The sequence below is a fragment of the Mus caroli genome, chromosome 6 (assembly GCF_900094665.2).
Source record: "Mus caroli chromosome 6, CAROLI_EIJ_v1.1, whole genome shotgun sequence".
Classification (NCBI taxonomy): domain Eukaryota; kingdom Metazoa; phylum Chordata; class Mammalia; order Rodentia; family Muridae; genus Mus; species Mus caroli.
Window position 1 is genome coordinate 53,376,174 of NC_034575.1, and position 4,186 is coordinate 53,380,359.

The 4,186-nt window shown below is 39.8% G+C and overlaps 1 pseudogene; it reads left to right on the plus strand.

Annotated features, from left to right (window-relative positions):
* Positions 1-602, plus strand: part of LOC110295622 — a 1,312-nt pseudogene extending 710 nt beyond the window's left edge.
* Positions 603-4,186: the final 3,584 nt, after the last annotated feature.

Consider the following 4,186-nt stretch of genomic DNA (forward strand, 5'->3'; position numbering starts at 1 on the left):
GGCAGAGGCAGAGGCAGAGGCAGAGGCAGAGGCAGAGGCAGAGGCAGAGGCAGAGGCAGAGGCAGAGGCAGAGGCAGAGGCAGAGGCAAGATTTATGAGAGTTTGAGGCCAGGGCTACACAGTGAGATCCTGTCTCTCAAACAAAACCTCCTCCGGTTTTCACAACACTCCAGTCATGTCTCTGACCCCACTCAAAGTGCTTATGGTACAAGAGGTTGAATCTAGAGCCGTGTGCATGTTAGGCAAGCATTCTCCACTAAGCTACATCCCTGTAAAAGTGCCTTTATTGGGAGTTTTGTCTTCCAGCCTGCCAATCAAGCCACCTGGGTGTGGCCACCTTTATGAGTGTGCCTAGATTCCCCTTTGCTCTGCAGTACCAGCAGCCCACATCAGTTCTGCTCGAACCATATCTCCACATAAGCTACAAAATGAATGAGCCACTACAAATAACATTTTACTCTGTGTGGGTGAGTTGTGAAGGGTTAAATAAACAATAAAAATATTTTTAAAGTCTAAAATAAATAAATAAATAAATGTGTGAAAGTATACTTACTAGGATCTGTTTCTGTTTTGCTTTCAAGGAGGAAGAGGACCAGCCATGACTCCCTCCTTTGGCCTCAAAGATCAATTTTAACAGTAAAATTCTGACAAATTCATTAAACACCCAGGTTTTCTAAGGCACTATGCCAGCTAGTCCTGTGTTAACCTAATACGAGCTAGATTCATTTGTGAGCAGGAAACCTCAATTGAGAAAACACTTACATAAGATCAGCCACAGGTACCAAACCTGTAGAGCATTCTCTTAATTAGTTGTCAATGTAGGAAAATTTAGCCCCCTGTTGGAAACACCATAGGGTGGGGTTCCTGAGTTCTAGCAGAAAGCAGGTTGAGCAAGCATGAAGAAAAATTCCATAGGCACTTCTCTATTGTCTCTGCATGAGCCCTGGCCTCCAGGTCCCTAACTGGTTGGGTTCCTGTCATGGCTTCCCCCAGTAGATTGTGATTCGGGATATATAAGCCAAATAAACAACTTTCTCCATAAGTTGCTTTTGGTCATAGTATTTCATCCCAACAATAGAAACCCTAACTAAGACAAGCATCTTACTCAAGAATGGCTTCTATACCAAACAGGAAGGTACACTCTAGAATCTCTCTAGGAAGGAAATGGAAGGCAATGTCCAGAAATGGATGCTCTAGTCATTAGAATGTTATTCAAGTTTCCTATTGTATCTCCAAAGACAAATGACCTCTGTTAGGGAGTTCTTACTGAAAATTGCTTTGAAATCCTTATTGTCGGTCATTTTAACACCTTGAACAATATTTTTCTAGGGTGTGATTTTTGGTTAGTGTTTAATGTCATATACATTGTGTGTGTGTATGCATGTGTCAGTGTGTGTGTCTGTGTGTGTGTATGTGTGTTCGCACACACGCCATAGCATGCTTATAGAGGTCAGAGTTTAATATGAAAAAGGCAATTCTCTTTTTCTACTATGTGCGTTTTGAGTGTCAAACTAAAGTTACCAGGCTTGTCAGCAGATTTTTTTTAACACTGCTTTATTGTTCTAAAAATCCAAAATTATCTTAACATTGTTCAAACTGTCAGATTCAGAAATAAGCTTTAGGTCCTTCTTAATAAATATAAACCATAATTGGCAATCATTAGCTAGCTGTGGATAGCATATGAATAAGGAAGCTAAAGACCCAGTCCATGAAATAGAGGCCAAAAATTGGAACCTATACAAGTCAAGGGACAATGTAAAAGCCTACTAGTATTATTCTGCTAAGTGAATGTAGCAATACAATGTCTTTTAAGGGTATATTGCTATGCCTATAAATCAGAGTATCCCTCAACCTTCATCAGAGAAATTGCAGCAGATGTGTAATTAAGACACCACAGGATACTATGCAGGCAGTGAGAGGCCTTGGAGCACTCAAACCTAAAAGGAACATCTTTATCAAACCCCTACCCTCAAGACTCAGGATCTACGGGGGGAAAAAAGTAATAAAAAAATAAAGACAGAAAGATTGTAAGATCCAGAGGTAGTAGACAATTCCCAGGAAACAAAAATTTCAGATACCATGACAGCATGGAAAGACCTGTACAAGTTCAAGACAGACAACATGGAGAAGGGGAAGTAGACACAAAGCCCTGTCCATAACTACAAATCTACTTGTAGTTAATACTTGTTGGGAGAGGGAAATGAGTTTTCTTCTGTGGAGTGTCACTGGGTACATTCAACCATTCTCCATGGTGTTCCCACAGTGACCTCTTTAATCTGCCAAGTCCCATCTCCAAATATAGCCCATTCAGCTTTGAACTCATCAATGAGTTAATCCAGTGGTGAACTAGTGCCTCCATGAGCCATTCACCTCTTAGTAGCACCTTTAGCTGGGACCAAACTTTCTAAAGGTTTTATTGGGAACATTTCATATGCTAACTATAACTCCTTTAAAGCTTGTACGATCAATTCCAGAGATACTTAATTTTGTTTTCTAAAATAATCTAATTAAGACTATTATCCAGAAAACCCTTCACCCCTTCTTCCTTCTCTCAGTGAAATTCTTCAATGACACTCCATTAAAGAAAACTGAATTAAGAAACTACAGTCAGAGAAGCAGAAAGTAATAATCATCCCAAGTAGCTACTAGAGCCTATGACTACATTTCCATCTTGATCCTTGATGTTACAGGATTCCACCAGAATCCATATGGTACAGAAGTAGAAATACAAGAACATCATGCTTTGTTAGAACATGCAGGCACCCGTAAAACTTTTGACCCAAAATTCATCCTGTCTACAAAAAAATAAAAAAATAAAAAAATAATGCAGGGATTGGGGATAGAGCAGAAACTGAGGGAATGGATAACCATTAACCAGCCCAACCTGAGACCCATCCCATGTGTAAGTACCAGTTTCTGACACTATGATATTCTGTTATGCTTGCAGGTAAGAGTCTAGCATGACTGCCCTTTGAGAGGCTCCACTCAGCAGCTGACTCAGACAGATGGAGACACTCACAGCCAAATAGTGGATAACAGGACTCTTATGGAAGAATAGGAGAAAGAATTGCAGCCCCCAAGGTGATAGGAAGACCAACAGAATCCACCAACTTGGATCCTTGGGGCTCTCAGAGACTGAACCACCAACCAGAGAACATACACAGGCTTGATGGACACCTTCCCGCACATATGTAGCATATGTGTAACAGTTATTCATGTCAACTAGAGTGGGGGCTATTCAAAGCACATGCTTGTGGCATATGTTCTTTTAGCTGGGCTGCCTTGCCTGGCCTCAGTGGGACAGGATGCACCTACTCTCACAGAGACTTGATGTGCCAGGGTGGGGAGATACCCAGGGTGCCCCTGCCACTCAGAGGAAAAAGGGATGGCATATGGGAGAAGGATTGTGGGAAGAAGGTGATGGGGAGGGCAGTGAGATCAATGTAAAGTGAATAATTAAAATAACAACAACAACAATAATCATAATAATAATAAAAAGAATTCTTTTGAGTGTTATTTGTAAGCTGTGCCTCCTACTGTAGAATAATAACACATTCTATAAAGTTGGTAGTTCTTGCTGCAATTGTAACTATAAGTAATTGTATTTTCACTGTCCTTTCGTTTCATTGTAACCTATCAGATATGATTTAAGACAAACACTGACACTCGGTGCTTCTGGCTTTGTTATATAGAGTTGACAGTCAGAGCAGACTTTATAATTTGTCCTACCATTTGGATTAAAGAATTTTTATAAATATTAACTAGAGAAAGACAGTATGTGAAGAAGAAAGATAATAGATTACAAATATTTTTTTTCAGGACTCTGTGAGAGAGAAGAATTAGTAAAGCTATATTCTGAAGAGAAAAAGACGGGAACCAATAATGTTGTCACTGAGCATCTAAATGTCTCAGATACCTGGAAAGGTATCTCAGAGAGAAGAAGTACAAAGTGGTCCTCCACTTCAGTCTCAGTTCCCTGACTTGGCGCAAGTAACTTGACTCTGAAAGCATGCTATAGTACTTTCCCTCTGTTTTCTCTATTGTTACTGGTGTTGGGATTGTTGTTTTTATTTATTTTTTGTCATTTTTATTGTTGTTGTTGTTGCTGTTGATTACTATCTTCTTTTTCATGTGGACCTAAAAATTGACTTGGCACTTCAAAAATAGTTTGGCGGGTTTTTTTTTT